This window comes from Lampetra fluviatilis, chromosome 29 (assembly GCF_964198595.1).
Source record: "Lampetra fluviatilis chromosome 29, kcLamFluv1.1, whole genome shotgun sequence".
In the NCBI taxonomy this organism is placed as follows: domain Eukaryota; kingdom Metazoa; phylum Chordata; class Hyperoartia; order Petromyzontiformes; family Petromyzontidae; genus Lampetra; species Lampetra fluviatilis.
In genome coordinates this window covers 1,724,973-1,747,769 of record NC_136303.1, presented here as the reverse complement: position 1 = coordinate 1,747,769, position 22,797 = coordinate 1,724,973, and the positions used below count along the sequence as shown (strand labels likewise).

The following is a 22,797-nucleotide window of genomic DNA, read 5'->3' as shown; positions in this document are numbered from 1 at the left end:
TATTGTGGTCTGGAATGTTGATTTCACACACACACATGTATAAGGTGTCTTTGCCTTTGGGGTTGGGTCTGATCATACGGCTGCGCGCACGTGAAGCATGCCGATGTGATGACGGCACGAGTATGTTGTAGCCACGAGGGAGACAAAGGCGGTCGGGCGTGGTGCTGGCCACCCACCCCTCTCGTTTGCCGTTCCGCCTTCATAGGTGCTCGCAAACATCACTTGGCCCAACAGTTTGTTAAGGCTACACGTATTTACTATCTGTGCGTACATCGGTTGCGTCTATAGGTAGTGAGTCTGTGTGTGCCTGCGGTGACTGCTCTCATCTGTGAGTCTTTGTGTGAGTCTCTGTGTGGGTCAGTGTGTGTATGCGTGTGTGCGTGTCGGGTTCTGTGTGTCTATCCTTTGTGTCTGCTTCTGTGTGTCTGTACGTGTTGACGTCTGTGCGTGCGCGATTGTGTCTGTGAGTATGAATGCGTGCACGTGGCTGGGGCTGCGTGTCGGAGTGGAGCGGTGGCGCAGTGGTTAGCGCGCACTGCGCTACGAACCTGACCACACGGGTTCGATTCCCGCTCACGGCCAACACAAATGGCGATTATCTGAACCGGTTCTGGGCCTCCCCTAGGTTGACTCAGCCCTAAATGGGTACCTGGTGCGTTACGTAAACATTGTCACTGGGGAGACAAAGGCGATCGAACGTGGTGCTGGCCGCCCACTCTCTCGTGTGCCGTGCCGGCCTTCATAGGTCCTCGCTAACCACACGTACCCCAACAGTATGTGAAGGCTATACGGGGGATCTTTGTCTTTTGTATGACGAAGTATCCGTCGGGAGCGGTGGCGCAGTGGTTAGCGCACTGCACTACGAAGCGAGCGAGCGATGCGAGTGAGATTTCAACACGAGTGACGACTATTCGAACCGAGTGTGGACCTCGCCTAGGTCAACTCAGCCCTTAAACGGGTAGGACGCGATTTGTAAAAATCGGCACTGGGGAGACAAAGGCGGCCGAGCGTGGTGTTGGCTACACACATCCTCGTGTATCGTACCGCTCTTAATAAATGTTCGCTTAACAGCACTTGCCCCAACAGTCTAGTTAAAAAAGCCTATACGGGGATCTTTATCTTTGTATCTGTGCGAATCTCTGCGTGCGTTTGGCGCGCACGTGCGAGTGTGCGAGTCTGCGTGCGTGTGTCTGTGTGTACGTGCGTGTCTGTGTGTGTGAAGTTTTTTTGTAAGTGCGTGTGTGTGTGTCCGCGATCGTGCGCTACGTGCTCTTCACTCCACCCCCCCCCCCAGCAAACCCACAGACCGAGCCTTTGGCCCCCTGCGAGTTACGTTCCTGCTACCTCCCGACTCGACTGAACCACTCCCCCCCCTCCAACCAACCAACCCGTCGCGTTTTGCGAGCCATTCCACTTTCAGAAGTCACGCCGAAGAGGAGGAGGAAGACCGAACGGCATCATCGACATCACAGTAGTCATCATCATCATCACCCCCTTGTCACCACCAGCAATGAGCCAGTCATCACCGCTCCAAGTTCTTTGAGTTGGTTCAGCAGCCGGCGTCTTTCGCGGCCACGTCACCAGTAGCAGCCACAGCATCACCACCACCATCATCATCAGCAGCAGCCGTCGTAAGTTGCGAGTGAATTTCGAACGATTTGCTCTTCTGATTTGATGTGTGTGTGTAGTCGGGTTAACAGTACTCTAGATTTGTAGTTCGCCGGCTCGGTTTGATCGCCCGTTGCGGCAGCTGGAACAATGGGCGCGTGTTTTGTAATCACACCCCAGCCACCGCTCCGCCACTTTCCACTCGGCAGTATAAATGGGGGTGACAAGCGTAGGTAGTGTGTGTGGTGGGGTAAAGTGTGGGGTAGTCCCACCTCTTCAACGCCGTCTGGCCAGTGTGGAAAAATAGGGTCAAATGTACCTTGTAGAGGAGGTCGGGGGGGGGGGGGGGTAACAACCCATCATCCCTACGGGGTCGATAAAGTGGATAGTAAATACCACTTTGTGGGGAAGTCAACAGTGGTTGTCCTATGGACAGACTCGCCCATCGCTGCCTCGGGGCTGTGCACAGGAGATGAGCAACCAAAGCCTCAATTCACGTTCCGATTTGTGTGGCCATGCGTATCGTCCCCTCGGTGGACTCCGCGTAAAACCAGTACCTGTCGCGGTGGGTGTAGACACGAGTACTGGGGAGACAAAGGCGGCCCGGGTTATTTTGTTCCCGGCCACATCACCGCGCCTCGTGCACCGCGCCTCGTGCGCCGTGCCGGCCGGCATTCGTAGCTTCTCGTGAACGGCACTTGCCCCTAAAGTCTTTTAAATGCGGAACTGTGCTTGCTCATAGGACTATCTCTGTACTGAAGCCACGGATCGCTGATGAACCTTCATCATGCAACAGGCGGGTTCCGCGTTCGTCATCTATGGATGGCCCTGCGTGTGTCCGTGCTGAACTTCTTTCGCACCGTACGCAGCCTACCGTGCTCATCGGTGGAGCCTGGTTATACCTCTGGTATACTGACGAGCCCGCATAACGAGAAGGACACGTGTTTTGTTCCACAGTACTTCGGGGGTTCTCCTTGGCAGTCTATACAGTATATATATGGAGCTGTTCTCACTGGTGACTGTGTACATGTGCATCCCACTGGTCAATCCACTGCGTGATGAGGGCCTCCCCACGCCGTACGGGTTGTTGTGGGGGTGGGGGTTGGTTTACCAGATATGTGGGAACATCGATGTCCTGTGCAGAACAATCGATTTTGGAGCGAAGTAGCCTCAAGCCTACTTAGCTTCCGAGATAGCACGACGTGTGATTGTCTCGAAGGTGAATGTATAAATAACGCGTGCAAGAATATTCTCAGCATTCTACTAAGCAATTAATCGGCATGCTTAAACATAGCGGTGTGTCCGTTAGGCTAATGAACATCACAGCTGTGCAGTATTATTTATAAGTGTTATTTATTTCCGACGCTTTGATCATCAAGACTCTTTTCCAGGAGGGTCCTGCAACGGTTATTTGTTTTAGCAGTTGGAAGGCGCTACAATCAACGTTTCTGCGGTGTAACTGTTGTACAATTTGCCAAGTTTGAACCGTGACGTCCCACACACAATGGCCTATTTGCCTTCCAATGACCTCACGGTATTATTCACGTCCACCCCGGGATTTACCGGGCGTTGCGGTGGCGAGGAGATGTTAACTACCTCGCTTGGTATACAAGAGGTCGTGTTCTCTCTCTCTCTCTCCCCGTGGTCGCGTGGATATTTCTCCGGGTCCTCCGGTTGTCCCCACCACATTTAGAATCGACATGGTGTCTAGAATATTTGGCTGCTATGCATTTCCACGTGACAAGCCACTTCATTGGGCTACCATTTGTGGCCAGGTCTCTTCTGAAAAAGAGTTATTATAGCTCAAGTCGGCCTTACCTGGTAAAATAAAAAAAATAGTGAAGAGTTTAGTTGTATTATTATCGATCAATACTCACACACGTGCATACTCACGCAGTATTAACCAGCGGCGGCCTTCCGGATTCCAACCGCGAAGCCTCTGCAAGAAGGTGGCGAACGCGCTGAACCGCTGGGTCACGTCACGTGGGCCACGTTGCGGTCAGGGTGCTCCAGAAGTAACATCGCGAAAGTGACCACTAAATCCAGGTGGCCATTGCATCGGACCCGCGTGCATTTTCCTTCTTGAAAGCTTAAAACTACAACACATGAGCACCGTGGTGGGCCTTGCCAGCAGGAAATTGTTATTTCCTCTGCTCCCCCCCCCTCACAAACACGGCGGGGTGGGGGAGGCTCCCTTCTACTCCGGCCACTTGGTGTTTTTGTTAACTTTCACAACCAACAGTCACATACAACACGCGCGCCTTAATGCTCATGTGATCTACTCGTGTGGAGCGGTGGGGCTGGAGGTAGGGTGGCGCAAAGGGGTCATAATGGCCGTGTCATAGAGGGGGTAATGTTGCGTTTCGGTGAAGTCATTTCTGACCGGGCTGAGACCATCAACTCGCGACGCTGGCGAACCCGGTTTCAATCACAGCTTGGTCTACGAGTCTCTACGGAAGTGGCATGGGTCTCCACGTGAGTCGATTAGTCTCTGTGTAAATCTACGAGTATGGAAGGCGATGTGGATTTCTCAACTCGCTGCACTGCCAAACTGGGTTTAAATCACAGCGAGTCTATGTAAGACTCTGTGTAAATCACTGGGGACTGGCCTGGTACCAACACATTTGCAACACTGGGTAATCTCTCGTTTCATCGTAGACTGTTGCCTCGATTTGAATCCAAGGCATCGATGGTGCCAAGCTCGTGGCTGGCTCTGACCTCCAAGTCACCCACCTTCCCCCCATCCCCACCGCTATGATATCCTTCTAACATCGCATGCCAGATGTGGCTTTATCCTTCTTCGCCGATGGACAATCAAGAATAGCCCACAGAGCGACTGGCAGTCGCCAATCCCAAACAACTGACCACACAGTAACGCCACTGCCCGATTCGGTCATTTTAACTCGGCAAGCGTCTCAGCGAGTCTACGTGTCTCTGCGTAAGGCTGCCAGCCTTAATTCATGTCTCCATCTGAAGCCGTGAACGACACAGTGACGCCACTCACTGTCAGCTTCCATCACTAGCGGGCAGAGTTTCAGATATTGACCAGGCCCTGTGAGTCTATGCAACTCTGTGAGTCTATGGATCTCTGTTTAAGTCTCTTCACCAGGCTACTACTCCTGAAGCCATCCTCTGGCTCACCAACAACGACATAGACATACACACACCGCTGATGAACTCCCGACCATATACGAAATAAGAAGTGCTTATTTCAAACGAAAGGTCTCCCGTGAGTCTTTGGGTCTCTTTGTAAGTCCACTAATATAGCGAGTCTATATAGATATTTTTGATGAACTCCTCACCATACAAAATAATATGAATATACTTCTTGGGCGCACATAGCTCTCCCCCCCCACCACAGCTTGTTCCTTTCTAAGTTGATAAAACATAACAAATTTGTCCATAAATTGGAACGTTCGGACAATGGGGTTTTACTTATTTTACTTGAGATGTCTAGAAAAGGCGAACCGAGTCCTTGGACTCAATTTCAGGAGGGTCCTGCGGCATTGGCCTTTGTTGTTGCTGTGAGTGCATTATTTATACAAGCGGGAAGAGACCGAAGCACCATAGAAAATCCACGCGTGCGAGGGGGAAACGCTCAATCCCCGTTTAGATTGGAACAGACGGCGATTAGTGCGCTGGTTGCAACCACCTTCTCCTGGCCATGCCCGGGTATGACACCTCCTCGTCGCCCACGGTTTGGGGAGCTTCGCATTTGTGCGGTGACCCACCAACCCCCTCGTCCCCACAGTGCTGGATCACAGGCCACGTGCGTAGCCATCACTGGCCGGCTTTGTGTTCAGCAGACAATGTGTGTTTATATATGTGAGCTATATACACACTCGCACACCGTGTAGAGTAACGGTGCACTTAAGACCGTTACATAATAGCTTGTGGCTATGTACAGCCCCCTTTGTCAGTGCCGGTGATGATGTTTACACACTGCACCAGGTACTCATTTCGGGCTGAGTCAAAGGGAAGAATTAGATAGATAGGATGCTCAAGGATATTGAAGAGTGAGGGCATAATTAATTAGTTGGTATCAGCCCCATTGTTGTCCTTCCCCCGCGGCCTCCGATTATGACGGTTGGCTATGAACGGTGCGAAAGAAGTTAAACATACATACATTTGCTAATGACTAAAAACAAATTGTGTCACTTAATGTGGCAACCTCGGACAGGTGTGGAACAAGTTTAGGTGCAGCACTAAATAAGACAACGCTACTGATGTGTGTCACTCCTCGGGTGTTGAACGCACGTGTTTGTGTGCAGTGTACAAGGCCGTAATTATCATATATTGGGGGGGGGGGACATCCCACACATCCCCCCCCCCCAATATTCAAATATGCTCGAAATGTCTTCCCCCAATATATTGCTATAAAATAGATTTCTGTTTATATGATTGTGGTTATGGTTGTACTTTATTAATTCCTAATTTCTGCAATTACATACAATGAAACAAGAAAAGGTAAAAAAGCTCAAACAGAGCAATGTAATAAAATACACTATTAGACATTATTGTAAAAAATAAATAAAAAGTCCATCCTATGTGTTATTGAATTCTTTATATTTTTGGCAGGAAATGGCAGGAAATTCGTTTTCAAATTTAGAATTTTTTTTCTCGAGGGGACTCCCACACCCCTTGGAAGATTTGCCCCCCCCCCAATGTTGACTCGTTGACTCGGCCTTGTTAGTGTATGTGCTTTTGAGGCTGAGTCAACCTAGGAGAGGACCAGAACAAGCTCAGATGCCACACATATATCGCACTTGCCGCGTTTGCTCCCCATGGCTGGTAATTGAACCCACGTGTATGCGTGTGTACTGTACGTGTATTAAAATAAGTATTGGTTGTTTTTTCTATCATTACAATGGCTATATCATTTACACACACACATGTCGTATGAAGACAATGATGTCTGACATCCTCGAACGGACCGATATGACGAGTGCTGTTAGCGAGCACCTATTAAAGGCTCGGACGGCGCACGAGGGGGTGGGTGGGTGGTCAGCACCACGCCCAGCCGTCTTTGTCTCCCCAGAGCTGACGTTTGCGCACCACGCCAAGTGGGTCTCGTACTCATTCAACGCTGAGTCGACCTCGTGGAGGCCTTAGGCCGGTTCAGATATTTGTCACATTTTTTTTTGATCAATGAGCAAGAATCGAACCTAGCGCGGTGCGCGAACCACTGCACCGCTGCTCCATCTATACAAAGACAAAGATCCCCCGTGTAGCCTTACATAATTTTGAGGCAAGTGCTGTTAGCGAGTAGCACTTATGAAGGCCGGCAAGGCACACGAAGGGGTGGGTGGGCCAGCACCACGCCCGGTAGCCTTTGTTTCCCCAGTGGCGATGTCCACACACCCCACGAGGTACTCATTTGAGGCTGAGTCGACCTAGGAGAGGCCCAGTACCGGCTCGGATAATCGCCACTGGTGTTGTCCGTGAGCGGCAATCGAACTCGGGGTCGCCAGGTTCACAGCGAACAACTGCACTACCTAATTCTAGATTTGAAGTTTTCGTGACTGCAAGGATTCATACTCTTTGGTTCTTTCGGTAAAGTCAGGTAGGTGAAAAAAATGTTTTTTCACTTTTTTATTTTTATTTCATGTTATTATTTTCACCTACGTGACTTTACCGAAAGAACTGCACTACCGCTCTCCACCTATGCACACGCACACATGGTACGCACACGTCTTTCATAATGTTTCTCCATCGCGTGCTCTCTTCACTCATGCCCCCCTCCTCTGCCCCCGACAGAGGAGTCCGGTGCCTGCGGGCTCTTGATGCCGAGACGATATTCACATCCGGGAAGGATGAGACGATAGAGGCTGGAGGAGGAGGGAGATGAGGGGAGGGAGACCGGGAGTCTCGAGTTGGGGACAGGGAACGAGGCAGGCAGGCAGGCAGAGGGAAGCAGGTGAGGCATGGAGAGAGACATGGAGTCAGGGACACGAGGAGATCAGGAGAGAGACAGGGAGACAGAATGGGAGAGAGACGAGAGAGAGACAGGATGTGCGGGAGACAGGGTTGGAAGACGGGGAGGGAGACAAGCAGACAGGGAGGGGAGGGAGACGTGGAAACTGTAGTGCTGGTGTGGGTGGAGGCAGGGCTGGGTAACTCCGGGCGAGTTTGGTTTGGCGCGAGCAGGAATGCATTTGCGTAACAGCGCGTTTAGCACTTACTCTGTCACCAATTAGCTCGGCTAAATCTGTTCTAATAGCGGTGTAAAGTCACCGCTGTGTGTGCCGCAACTCTGCTTCCACTCGCTTGCTTGCTGCTGCTGCTGAGAGCTAAAGATTCCAAAAACCGCCCGTCTTGCCTGCGTCGCCGGCTCACGGTGACGGATCTTCCTCAAACGCCGTGCACCGAAACGTCGCAACGGTAGATTTATTCCCCTGAATTGCAGATACAGTGTTAGGTGAAGAATTACGATGTTTAATTCCTGCTATGAACTATTCGTGAACTGTATATTTAGCATTTCGGGAAGTTGCGGTGGAACCGTGGTGAGGTGGCGCTTTCCGAAACGGCCTGAGTTGGATTAAGTCCACAACCAACGTCGTGAGTGCCGACGTCTGAACCGGTCCTGGAAGCGAACCCCCCCCGCCCCAAGCCCCCCAGTAAACACGGCAGCGTCGGCGTCTGGCTGGAACCGTTGGACCCACGTTGGCCAAGCGTTCTGTGATTGCTGGATCTTCACCAATCGTGGTTGTACTGTGAACGTACCAGTCCTTGCCATGGTAATTTTCTCAATTTTGATTTAAAACTTTCGTGACTGCAGCAATTCATATTCTTGGTTCTTTCGGGAAAGTCACTTAGATCGATTTTTTAAAAATTAATTGAAAAATTGAAAGCAAAAAACCCACGACGTTTCGATCGCTTGTGTTTTATTTTTTATTTTCTTTCTACGTGACTTTACCGAAAGAACCAAGAATAGTCATTATCCAATTGACACAATCACTTGACGGCAGCCACTGGATATAGGAACGCCACTCGACAATGGTTGTAGCGTGAAGACGCAGCTGATAGATGGCCTAGACAGACAGTCTACTCAGTGTTTACAAGGGCAAATCGGCGCCAACGAGGATTTAACAGAACAATTTTAATTAAATTAAGCGCAACGAAAATACCTCACTGCCGGTGTGCGTGGTATGTGCTAATAATTACATGCCCTTCCCTGCCAGCATGCACACGTCATTGATCAACGTGTTCTTTTTTGGGGGGGGGGGGGTGTTGTTGGTTGGCATGATGCCCGACGTTTCGCCCCACGTGCTGGGGAGCTTCTTCAGGAATTGATGTTATCCGTGCCCAACAACCCGCGGCGCAACCAGCGAATACGTGGCATCAACAGCTGTGCCGCGCACACACGTGAACGTCTCCTGGGTATAGTTACCGTATTCTCGGGAATAGAGGTTGCTCTGGAAAATAAGACGCACCCCAAACTTGTGCCCCGCGTCAATAAAGTTGGCCAAATCTAGTCACACACAACGTCAGTGCAGTACTCGATCATTAGACACACGCCAAACTTTTGCTTTAAAATTCAGGAGTGCTGATGGGCAGTGCGTTAGAATCCGGAGAATACGGTAATTCACACGTCACTGGTTTTTGGTGGACTAAAACAAATGTATTTAACGTGAGACATTGAACGGAGGTAATTGTATTTCTGTATGTCATTACCAATACAACGCCACAACACACACTGCCTTTTTATGGGTATAAGTTTCGGATTTTTTTTGTTACGTTAAACAAGCCACCCGGCGTGTAGATGGGGTGCCCAAGCTCATAACATTTGGCAAGCCGGCAGGGCAGTGATTTACTCAGTGTGACTGACACTGCTGATAAGACCCAGCAAGTCAACATTGGCTCAGTTTTCCTACTTAAGCAAATGCTGCTGTAAAAGGTTGTTCCAGAAGAAGGCGGTTAGGCTGACGGACTAAAATGAACACATTTAACGTGTGGAGATGGAATGAAGGGATATTCATCACATATTTTGTCCATTGGCTAGGCTAGTCGGCCACGTTTTCACGTGACAGTGAAACAACAGCTCACATCAGCTCACATCATCAGCAGCATCAGCAGCTGCATCGATATGATCAACCCCCGTCTCACCGGATGTATCCATATATCATGAGTAACCATAACACCATGTGTCATTATCATCATATCCATCAGCAGCACCACCATCAACATATCATCAGCAACATCGGCATCAGACTAATCATCATAATCATCATCATGACCAGTGGATTAAGCGCGGTTAAGGCTACCATCAGCAAGTCAACATCAGAAGCAGGGTTAACGTTCATGTCCTGCTGGTGAGAATGGACCTTGTGCTCTGCAGTCTATAAACTGTACAGTATGTACACAGTACAAGAGCCAACGTATTTAAATGTTTACAGCTTCTGAAAAAGCAAAGGTACATGCTCTATGTATAGTTATTAGTGTACATATTGTTATTTACGCACGAGTCTCGAAACTCATCTTCGGGAGGGTGCTGCCAGCCGTTCGCAGTCGTCGCTGTGTGTGATCCCAATTGAGACATTTTGCAGGTAATGATGGGAGTGTTGTCACTAATGCAGAACACCGGTGTAGAGCTATCGGAGGTGTTGCCACTAATGCAGAACACCGGTGTAGAGCTATCGGAGGTGTTGTCGCTAATGCAGAACACCGGTGTAGAGCTATCGGAGGTGTTGTCACTAATGCAGAACACCGGTGTAGAGCTATCGGAGGTGTTGTCACTAATGCAGAACACCGGTGTAGAGCTATCGGAGGTGTTGCCACTAATGCAGAACACCGGTGTAGAGCTATCGGAGGTGTTGCCACTAATGCAGAACACCGGTGTAGAGCTATCGGAGGTGTTGTCACTAATACAGAACACCGGTGTAGAGCTATCGGAGGTGTTGCCACTAATGCAGAACACCGGTGTAGAGTTATCGGAGGTGTTGTCACTAATACAGAACACCGGTGTAGAGCTATCGGAGGTGTTGTCACTAATGCAGAACACCGGTGTAGAGCAATCGGAGGTGTTGTCACTAATGCAGAACACCGGTGTAGAGCAATCGGAGGTGTTGTCACTAATGCAGAACACCGGTGTAGAGCTATCGGAGGTGTTGTCACTAATGCAGAACACCGGTGTAGAGCAATCGGAGGTGTTGTCACTAATGCAGAACACCGGTGTAGAGCTATCGGAGGTGTTGTCACTAATACAGAACACCGGTGTAGAGCTATCGGAGGTGTTGTCACTAATGCAGAACACCGGTGTAGAGCAATCGGAGGTGTTGTCACTAATGCAGAACACCGGTGTAGAGCAATCGGAGGTGTTGTCACTAATGCAGAACACCGGTGTAGAGCTATCGGAGGTGTTGTCACTAATGCAGAACACCGGTGTAGAGCAATCGGAGGTGTTGTCACTAATGCAGAACACCGGTGTAGAGCTATCGGAGGTGTTGTCACTAATACAGAACACCGGTGAAGAGCTATCGGAGGTGTTGTCACTAATACAGAACACCGGTGAAGAGCTATCGGAGGTGTTGTCACTAATACAGAACACCGGTGTAGAGCTATCGGAGGTGTTGTCGCTAATGCAGAACACCGGTGTAGAGCTATCGGAGGTGTTGTCGCTAATGCAGAACACCGGTGTAGAGCTATCGGAGGTGTTGTCACTAATACAGAACACCGGTGTAGAGCTATCGGAGGTGTTGTCACTAATGCAGAACATCGGTGTAGAGCTATCGGAGGTGTTGTCACTAATGCAGAACACCGGTGTAGAGCTATTGGATGTGTTGCCACTAATGCAGAACACCGGTGTAGAGCTATCGGAGGTGTTGTCGCTAATGCAGAACACCGGTGTAGAGCTATCGGAGGTGTTGTCACTAATACAGAACACCGGTGTAGAGCTATCGGAGGTGTTGTCACTAATGCAGAACACCGGTGAAGAGCTATCGGAGGTGTTGTCACTAATACAAAACACCGGTGTAGAGCTATCGGAGGTGTTGTCACTAATGCAGAACACCGGTGTAGAGCTATCGGAGGTGTTGTCGCTAAGGCAGAACACCGGTGTAGAGCTATCGGAGGTGTTGTCACTAATACAGAACACTGGTGTAGAGCTATCGGAGGTGTTGTCGCTAATGCAGAACACCGGTGTAGAGCTATCGGAGGTGTTGTCACTAATGCAGAACACCGGTGTAGAGCTATCGGAGGTGTTGCCACTAATGCAGAACACCGGTGTAGAGCTATCGGAGGTGTTGTCACTAATACAGAACACCGGTGTAGAGCTATCGGAGGTGTTGTCACTAATACAGAACACCGGTGTAGAGCTATCGGAGGTGTTGTCACTAATACAGAACACCGGTGTAGAGCTATCGGAGGTGTTGTCACTAATGCAGAACACCAGTGTAGAGCTATCGGAGGTGTTGTCGCTAATGCAGAACACCGGTGTAGAGCAATCGGAGGTGTTGTCACTAATGCAGAACACCGGTGTAGAGCTATCGGAGGTGTTGTCACTAATGCAGAACACCGGTGTAGAGCAATCGGAGGTGTTGTCACTAATGCAGAACACCGGTGTAGAGCTATCGGAGGTGTTGTCACTAATACAGAACACCGGTGTAGAGCTATCGGAGGTGTTGTCACTAATGCAGAACACCGGTGTAGAGCAATCGGAGGTGTTGTCACTAATGCAGAACACCGGTGTAGAGCAATCGGAGGTGTTGTCACTAATGCAGAACACCGGTGTAGAGCTATCGGAGGTGTTGTCACTAATGCAGAACACCGGTGTAGAGCAATCGGAGGTGTTGTCACTAATGCAGAACACCGGTGTAGAGCTATCGGAGGTGTTGTCACTAATACAGAACACCGGTGAAGAGCTATCGGAGGTGTTGTCACTAATACAGAACACCGGTGAAGAGCTATCGGAGGTGTTGTCACTAATACAGAACACCGGTGTAGAGCTATCGGAGGTGTTGTCGCTAATGCAGAACACCGGTGTAGAGCTATCGGAGGTGTTGTCGCTAATGCAGAACACCGGTGTAGAGCTATCGGAGGTGTTGTCACTAATACAGAACACCGGTGTAGAGCTATCGGAGGTGTTGTCACTAATGCAGAACATCGGTGTAGAGCTATCGGAGGTGTTGTCACTAATGCAGAACACCGGTGTAGAGCTATTGGATGTGTTGCCACTAATGCAGAACACCGGTGTAAAGCTATCGGAGGTGTTGTCGCTAATGCAGAACACCGGTGTAGAGCTATCGGAGGTGTTGTCACTAATACAGAACACCGGTGTAGAGCTATCGGAGGTGTTGTCACTAATGCAGAACACCGGTGAAGAGCTATCGGAGGTGTTGTCACTAATACAAAACACCGGTGTAGAGCTATCGGAGGTGTTGTCACTAATGCAGAACACCGGTGTAGAGCTATCGGAGGTGTTGTCGCTAAGGCAGAACACCGGTGTAGAGCTATCGGAGGTGTTGTCACTAATACAGAACACTGGTGTAGAGCTATCGGAGGTGTTGTCGCTAATGCAGAACACCGGTGTAGAGCTATCGGAGGTGTTGTCACTAATGCAGAACACCGGTGTAGAGCTATCGGAGGTGTTGCCACTAATGCAGAACACCGGTGTAGAGCTATCGGAGGTGTTGTCACTAATACAGAACACCGGTGTAGAGCTATCGGAGGTGTTGTCACTAATACAGAACACCGGTGTAGAGCTATCGGAGGTGTTGTCACTAATACAGAACACCGGTGTAGAGCTATCGGAGGTGTTGTCACTAATGCAGAACACCAGTGTAGAGCTATCGGAGGTGTTGTCGCTAATGCAGAACACCAGTGTAGAGCTATCGGAGGTGTTGTCGCTAATGCAGAACACCAGTGTAGAGCTATCGGAGGTGTTGCCACTAATGCAGAACACCGGTGTAGAGCTATCGGAGGTGTTGTCACTAATGCAGAACACCGGTGTAGAGCTATCGGAGGTGTTGTCACTAATGCAGAACATCGGTGTAGAGCTATCGGAGGTGTTGTCGCTAATGCAGAACACCAGTGTAGAGCTATCGGAGGTGTTGTCGCTAATGCAGAACACCAGTGTAGAGCTATCGGAGGTGTTGTCGCTAATGCAGAACACCAGTGTAGAGCTATCGGAGGTGTTGCCACTAATGCAGAACACCGGTGTAGAGCTATCGGAGGTGTTGTCACTAATGCAGAACACCGGTGTAGAGCTATCGGAGGTGTTGTCACTAATGCAGAACATCGGTGTAGAGCTATCGGAGGTGTTGCCACTAATGCAGAACACCGGTGTAGAGCTATAGGAGGTGTTGTCGCTAATGCAGAACACCGGTGTAGAGCTATCGGAGGTGTTGTCGCTAATGCAGAACACCGGTGTAGAGCTATCGGAGGTGTTGTCACTAATGCAGAACACCGGTGTAGAGCTATCGGAGGTGTTGCCACTAATGCAGAACACCGGTGTAGAGCTATCGGAGGTGTTGTCACTAATGCAGAACACCGGTGTAGAGCTATCGGAGGTGTTGCCACTAATGCAGAACACCGGTGTAGAGCTATCGGAGGTGTTGTCACTAATGCAGAACACCGGTGTAGAGCTATCGGAGGTGTTGTCACTAATGCAGAACACCGGTGTAGAGCTATCGGAAGGAACCCGTGTTAGAACTGGGACGTCCACGCAGAAAGACAGCCGAATTTGGAATCGAACCCGTATGCATCCACACCGTTATATACGTGAACAAAGACAACAACATTTCAGACAGAAACCCCCGAATGAATAATACAAGCCGTTGGGGCAAGTGCTGTTAGCGAGCACCTATAAAGGCCAGCATGGTACACGTTTAAGGCTGAGTCGACCTATGGGGGAGGCCCATGACCGGTTCAGATATTTGCGACTGATATTAGCCGTGGCCGGGAATGGAATTTGGGTGGCGAGATTCAAAGTGCAGTGCGATAACCACTGCCCCGCCACTCTTTCCACACACCTTATATATAGACATTGAAAATACATACTTAGCTCACGCAGATTTACATACACACAGACAAAGATCCCCCCGATAGCCTTTAACAGGCTGTTAGGGGAAGTGCTGTGAGCGAGCACCTATGAAGGCCGGCACGGCACACGTGGGGATGGGTGGCCAGCACCACGCCCGGCCGCCTTTGTCTCCCCGGTGGCGATGTTTACACACCACACCATGTACTCGGTTTTTTTAGGCTGAGCCGACCCAGGGGAGGCCCACGATCAGATAAACGCCAACAGCGTTGTCCGTAAGCGGGAATCGAACTTGGGTGGTCAAATTAGTAGCGCAGCGCTCTAACCTCTCACACAGTCCCAGGCTTGTGCGCACATGAGCACGCAATCTCTCAGATACGGCACACACCTCTTTGAATGATAAATCATTACAAGATATGACTCAGCTGCTGTCCATAGGGGAGGGTGCACTGCTCAATGAATCATTGCTTGGGGTTTTTTGTGTGTGTATTGCTCTGCAGGAAATTCCCGCGAGCAGCCACCCGTCTCGTAATGCGAGTTGTTCCAGTGCTCAGGACATTCTCTCAGCTCACGCCTTCTCGCCACATGTGGGGGTTGAACCGGGGACTCTGAACGCGTTATGATGCCAAACGGCTTCTGGAGGTGGTGGTGGTGGAGGTGGTGGTGGTTCCAGGTCTTGATGAGTGGACCTGACGGTGGTGGGGTGGCGGTGGGGTGGAGGTGGGGGGGGGGGTGGTGGGGGTGAGGGAGGATGGTGGGGGGGGGGGAATGGTGAGGGGGGGGTGGATGGTGGGGGGGGAGGGGATGGTGAGGGGGGGTGAGTGGGGGGGGGGGATGGTTTGGGGAGGATGGTGAGGGGGGGATGGTGAGGGGGGGATGGTGAGGGGGGGGGATGGTGGGGGGGATGGTGAGGGGGGGGATGGATGGTGGGGGGAGGGGGGGATGGTGGGGGGGGATGGTGAGGGGGGGATTGGGGGGATGGTGGGGGGAGATGGTGGGGGGAGATGGTGGGGGGAGATGGTGGGGGGAGATGGTGGGGGGAGATGGTGGGGGGAGATGGTGGGTGGAGATGGTGGGGGGAGATGGTGGGGGGGGGGATCCAGGAAACGGTTTGGATGTTCATCAGCGATGATGGCCGCAAGCGGGAATTTAATTCGTGTGGCCGCCGGGATCGTAGCGCGGTGGGACAACCACTGCGCTACCGCTCCCCACAATGTGTGTCGGAGTACTCACACGGCTGGCTGTACCGATGAGCAAGGAAATGAGCAAGGAAATGAATAAAGAATTCGAGACTAAAGTTGGCTTCAGTTTCAAGAGCCATCACTCCGCGTTGTATTTCGTTTCGCGGGAGGGTAAAAAAACCCATCCCTTTTAACATCCTACAGAGACAAAGACCCCCCGTGTAGCCTTCAGCAGACTTTTGGGACAAGTGCTGTCAGCGAGCACTTGTTAAGGCCGGATCGGTGGTCGGGATCGATCAGTTGGATATCACTCGCCACTGATGTTTGACGTGGCCCGAAATCCAACGAAGGTGAAGCCGGGTTTGTTTATTGTGGTGTGCTAACCGTTGCGCCACCGCTCCCAATACGAAACATTTACACACGCACAGAGGCGTAAACACATGCATGCACCTACACACACACACGAGTATACTTAAACACACACACATCCATTCATGCACTTAAACCCCTGCGCGGGGGACTTGCACAATCACACACGCCGCCATACACTCGGAAAGACAGATCCCCCACCGTACAGAGACGTATACAGCCTGTGTTGTGTTGTTAGCATACAAGCACTCACTCACGTGTCCATGCAATTACGCAAACACTCACAGAAAACACAAAGCAAAGACTCCCCCCCCATGTAGCGTTTGATTGACTGCTGTGGGCAAGTGGTGTCTGCGAGCACCTATTAAAAGCACATTGCACCAGGTACTCATTTGAGGCTGAGTCGACCTCGGGGTGGCTCAGGGGCGCCGGGTGCGTAGCGCGGCGCTCCAACCACTGCGCCACCGCTCCCCACGTCCACGGTGACACAAAGACAAAGATCCCCCGTATAGCCTGAACAGGCTGTTTGGGTAAGTACTGTTAGCGAGCACCTATGAAGGCCAGCACAGCACACGAGGGGGTGGGTGGCCAACACCACGCCCGGCCGCTTTTGTCTCCCCAGTGGCGATGTTTACACATTGCACCAGGTACTCATTTGAGGCTGAGTCGACCTAGAGGAGGCCCAGGACCAATTCAGAAAAATCGCCACAGAGTGTTGGCCGTGAGCGGGAATCGAACCCGGGTCGCCAGGTTCGTAGCGCGGCGCTCCAACCACTGCACCACCGCTCCCCACGTCCACGGTGACACGCACGCACCGGCACACGCACGAACCGGCGTCAGACCCGCGAAGCACGTGGTCACTTAGCAACTATCTCGTCTTGAACCCGCCACGGCCAGATCAATAGGCGGCTTGAAAACAGCAACCCACAGCACCAGCCTACCACAGCACCAACCTACCAAAGCACAGCCTACTTACCATAGCATCAACCTACTATTACACCAACCTACCAAAGCACAGCCTACCAATACCATAGGGCACACCTACCGTGTCCTGACACACGCAGAGCGGGTGGGGCGGTGCTCTCAGTTGCTCGCTGATCGAGGCGCCGCCAGCCAGTGGGAGCCTCTCGGATCCGCCGCGGAAAGGGGTGAGGAGTGATTCTTGTTGTCTTCACGCTTGCTGAGAGAGCTTGAAAGCCCTCGTTCCTTACTTGACGCATTCGCTCCGTCCGTCCGTCCGGATGTAACGCACACGGACTGCGAGCGCGTTTCGACAGACGATGAGCGACAGACGAACGGAACTTCGGTGTAAAGTTGCGTTGCTGTTGGGGGACTTCGCCTCGGGAAAATCAGAGCAGCGGTTCTTAACGTTTACTGCAGTTTCGATTTAAAGCTTTCGTGACTGCAGGGATTCATCTTCTTGGTTCTTTCGGTAAAGTCACGTAGAAGGGAAATAATAAATAATAAAAATTAAACATAATAAAATAATTCTCACGACGTTTCGGCCGAAACGTCGTGAGAATTGTATTTAATTATGTTTTATTTTTATTGTTTTATTATTTCCCTTCTACGTGACTTTACCGAAAGAACCAAGAAGAGGTTTACTGCAGTCTTGCACCCCTTTGGGTCTCAATCGTTAAAAGTTTATAATGCATATAGTGTTTGATTAAACAAAGAAGTTGTACTTGCGTGCCCGTGCTTAATTTGTTTTTTCGATGATTTACCTTCTAAAAATATCTGTCCATGTCTCGCACCCCCAGGGAGTGCAGAGTGCACCCCAGGTTAAGAACCACTGATCTGAAGGCTTAAAGTTGGAGAACAAACAAAACCAAAAAGCACAGCTTCAAGGTACTTGCCAACCTTTTCTATACTTTGCACTCCTATAGTTTTATTTTATTTGTATGCCTGTTTGGTTTGTGGTTGTTGTGACACTTGCTGACCGACTGGACGTCTGTCGTAAAGAGCTTCATCGCGTTTTAATTAAATTATTTCAAATAAAAGTAACGCATGTTGCGTAGTACTACCATAGATAGTATCCATCTCCAACTCGTATTGTCCACTCCATATCTGGCCTATTTGCTATGAAGAAGGGTCATTGCTCAAAACGTCGCCTATTATATACGTTTCATTTCCGGACCACAATGTTCGTGACAAATGTGCGGGGTTTATGTTGTTGTTTGTTGACTGTCCTTGTGCACTACTGCGAAAGTAGCAGCACCACCAGATGTTTAGTTACAAGTACAACAGCGTTGTGGTTATGATTTTGTGGTGTGTGCGAGTGGGGAACGTCAGCCCAGCGGTTCGTGCTCTGCACTATGAATCCGGCGACCCAAGTTAATTTCCCACTTGTGGTCAACCAACCTTGTCTGCGCCTTCCCTAGGTCGACTCAGCCTTTAAATGATTATCTGGCGCGAGTGGTGAAAAGCTCACATCGTGTGCCGTGTCGGCCTTCATAGGTGCTCTATAACAAGCACTTGCCCCAACAGTCTGTTCAGGCTGGACGGGGGATCTGTGTGTGTTTGCAAGTGAGCTTAGCTGAGCTGGCAAGCGGTAATGTTGTTTACATTTGTATTTGATTGTTTAGATTTGGGCCGCATGTGCCCTTGATTAATGCTGGTCTATTTTCTGAACCAAGGTTAACGTTATCTGCCTTTCAATTGTTTTTATATATATGTCACTATCACATTGCCATTCACCGTTGGATGAGGATAGTGTGAGCAATCCTGTAGGATCCTGTGAGAGTAATATGTAGGGCTTAGAAGTGGTGTTTCGATGACATCAGGTGGAGGAGGTGGTGATGGGTGGGACGCATGGGGGTGCAGGGAGGGCATGTGACTGAGACGAGCATTGGACTCGTACCCAGAGGTCAGCGACTTAACATCAGATTTTGGTGGTGATGGTGGTGGTCAGACTGTAAGAGCGTACCTTACAGCCTGACCACCACCATCTGCAACTCCGGTTAGCACGGTTAGCTACGTACGGTGCGAAAGAAGTTCAACATACAGCCTTGGCAGAAGGAAGGAAGTGACGGCGAGGTGTGATGGCATCACTGGCATTGGCTACGAAGGCTTCTTGAGCGAGCGACTGAACGAACAAACGAGCGAACGAGCAAACGAGCGATCAAATAAATCTCCTCGCCGGCGATGGTTTCCACGCGACCGCTGTTCCACGGATACAGTCAGAGTAACACGTCGTGAGATAATTATCTGAGATGGCTCCACTGAACCAGGTTCTCCCCTGGTAACACGCCGGTGGTCTCCTCCCCGATGGCCGACGCCCACACCAATGTATATGTCTGCAGGATAATGTAATTGGAATCTGGTTTGTAAAAAAATGATACAGCAACCTACATTTGGAAAAACGCCAACTGATAAGTGGGTGTCCGTGTAACCACGCGAAATTGCCACGTGGGTAAAAGTGTCTCTCCATATGGTGACACCGCGACAGATCCTCGTTGGACTTTGGAGTGGCGGCCGCTAACTTCGCTTCGTCTTGCGCCACTCCCATCATCACCTGGCGATATGCGTCTGTGTGTGTGGGGGTTAAAGGGTCAGCGGTGCAAACTACTGTGGGCGTGGCCGTGAAGGGGGGGGGCTCCGAACAGCCCCCCCATCCTGCCCCAACGCGTTTAGACGCGGCTAAGAGGCACGCACCCACGCACCGTTTTGGATAAAAGTCGTGGTGTTTTTGTTACTTTAGCAGATTTTTTCACCCCTCTTTGACGAGGCCACGTGAAAAGAATGCTCACGGCGCTGACGATGGAACCTTTAAAATACACAGCAGCGCACAAACAGAAGGTGAAATGCAAATGACAAAGTTACGGGATAGTGAGATCTCCGATAAATCGTCGACTTGTAAATATTAAACTATTAACATCGTATCGTGGGGTGTGGGGGGCGCGTTGATGTGGGCTGTGGCAGGAGGTGGTGGGGATTTCCGTGGCTTGGTTATTTTCATACCCGGTAGGGAGGCTGCACTTTACCACCAGTATTAAAGATTTAGAATTTACACAATTCCAGCAGGTTTGAGCCTGCTTTGTACTTGAATGGGAGACTGCGTGAGAATACCAGGTGTTGTAGGTTTAGGGCTGTGACTGCAAGGTGGCCAGGATGGTGCCACGGTGGCTTTGAGATGTTAACTACCTTGTCTGGTGTACAGCAGGTCGTGGGTTCGATCCTCACCCTGACGCCCACATATTTGGAGTTTGCATTTTCTCCCTGTGGTCGTGTGGATTTTTCTCCGTGTCCTCTGCTTTTTTCCTCCACATTTAGAATCAACATCACGCGTTTAGAGTGTTTAGCTGCAATACACTTCCACGTGATAAGCCACTTCGTTGAGCTATCATTTGTGGCCAGGTCGTTTCAGAAAAAGAGCCGGACAGCTCAGTGGGCCTTACCTGGTGAGAGAAAAAAAATCGATGGCACCACAGCAATTTATTTTTATTGAATCCATCTGTGTGGAGCTGCGAGTCTGTGAGTCCCTCCTCCTGTGCGTGGTGGGGGTGTTTTTTGGGGTTCTCCGGTTTCCTTCCACAAGAAGCCAAACTTGAAGGATTCTAATCGGCCAAACATCCAGCCAGGGGACCCGCTTGAAAAATAACCTTGAGACACTGGGGCTTCTCAAGGTAAACTCCCATGATTATTTTTATTATTATTATAAGTGAATACTGTGTACCACATGGAGGCATTATCATGTGTTAAGTGTTTAATTACTATTTAACGTTTTTTGTCAAACCCATTATTGGATGAAGGCCTCCTCATGCTGTGCCGGTCATGGGGATTATTTGACTGCACTTCGCCACGCTGGTCACTGTGGGCTGGTGAAACCCATTCTATCTTACCTCCCCTGCTGACCATACGAAAAACTACTCACTTCTAAATATGTTGCAGTCATTTGTGTATTACCTGAGTATAAATACACGTTAATTTTGATTCATATGTTGTTTTTTCTGACTTTATGTGAACTAAAAGACACAAATTCGCACGTTTTCTTATTGAAAATAGGTACATTTCTAAATATCACTCTCCTGGTCACAAAAGCAAAGTTTGTGGGGAATAATAGCCATTTTCTGTACGTTTGAGGCATAAGCAATTACGAAATAACACTTACTACCCAGGAACCAAAACAATTACACAGTGTAATGATGATGACGCGGAAGCCCCTACCACAGTGTGAGCATTGTTCAAGCGAGTCTCATTCGAGAGCTGATGAGAGACACTGAATGTCAAAACCGGTCCTGAGTTTTCCACGTCTGTATTTTGAACTTCTTTCGCACCGTACGCAGCCAACCGTGCTAATCGCAAGTGCTCGCGTTGACCCAGTGCTGCCGAAATGTGGCTCATGGGATGCGTGACAAAAAAACTGGATTTCGTTTTTATTTCATACGGGGGGCAACAGATTTGGCAAGGAGGCGAAGGCCATTGCGTTCGCGCCTATCGCCCGCTCGCTTGTTTTGCGTTCCAAAACTTGGCTCAATCGCTGGCGCCACGATTGGGGGGCGGTGGGGGGCGGTGGGGGGTGGTGGGGGGTGGTGGGGAGCTGGGGGAGACGAAGGCCACTCGGGAGCCAGCAGCGGTCGCCTCCATGCACGCCGCCAGGTGTGACACATGCATGTTTAATGAACCCCGGACACGCGTGTTTGCGTTGCGAGGGTTGTGTTTCATAACTCGTCGGGCTGGAGGGCAGCCGTTGTCATCGTCGTGTTACCCGCAGAACACAAAGCAAAAACCGCTGCGTCGCCGCAGGACCGGACACCTCCTGCCCTGTTACGTGACTTTGTTTAAAAGTGTGGGGGGGGGGGGCCCGAGGGGGGAGTGCAGAGAATCTGAGCAAACCGCAGGGCGCGTTGTGCACCACTGGCAGTCTTCCACAAATCGATTAAACGGAACGGAGGCAGCAAGCGGCATCAGCAGAGGCGAATTCAGTGTCTGGACATCTGTGAAAAAGAGCTTTGTAGTTCATCGGATTCCTCCAGTGTACATACAGATTCTGATGTTGATTCTCCTTACTCGAAGCCGTCACTTGGCTGTCAAACCTGGAGAGAAGAAAATAGATAAGCAACGTCTTCTGCACATATGTCCGCATAAACTAGAATATAAGTCATTCTTACACCACCACTCACCAGCCACCCGGTCTGCCTTCTGGGAGTGCTTCATTTCAGCAGCGTTGTTTCAAGGCAAGCAAACCCCCCGGACAGTTTTTTGTGTTACGAGGGTTTTGGGGGGATGGGGGGACAACTGACGGGAGGGAACTCCAAGAACGGGACAGTGGTGACGGAAGAATCGCAAAGAATACTTTTGGAGCTGGCGACAATGCCGCATGTCTCGGTGCCACGTTCAGTCACTTGTGTCACTGAGAGGGGCGGGGGGGGGGGCTCTTTACACTACACGCGCATTCTTCTGTTTTGTGCTATTGCCTAACGCTAAGGCGTGTGCGTGTGTGTGAATGTGTGGCTGGCGACCTGTGGGGAGTGGTAGTGTAGTGGTTAGCGCGCTGCGCTACGAACCCGACAACCCGAGTTCGATTCCTGCTCACGGCAAATACCAGTGACGATTATCTGAACCGGTTATGGGCCTCCCCTAGGTCGACTCGGCCTCAAATGAGTACCTGGTGTGGTGTGTACACATCGCCACTAGGGAGACAAAGGCGGCCGGGCGTGGTGC

The 22,797-nt window shown here is 50.5% G+C and overlaps 1 protein-coding gene across 2 annotated transcripts in view; it reads left to right on the top strand.

The window, feature by feature from the left end:
• Positions 1-1,500: 1,500 nt before the first annotated feature.
• The window catches only part of TMEM45B (transmembrane protein 45B), a 31,301-nt gene continuing 10,004 nt past the window's right edge, over positions 1,501-22,797 (top strand). Inside the window, exon 1 of one of the 2 annotated variants that reach the window (XM_078870207.1) lies at positions 1,501-1,631. The gene's annotated coding sequence lies outside the window, so the exon portion shown is untranslated. Of the gene's footprint in view, positions 1,632-17,904; positions 17,983-22,797 lie in introns of those variants that run through there. The other variant, XM_078870208.1, reaches the window with a different exon arrangement.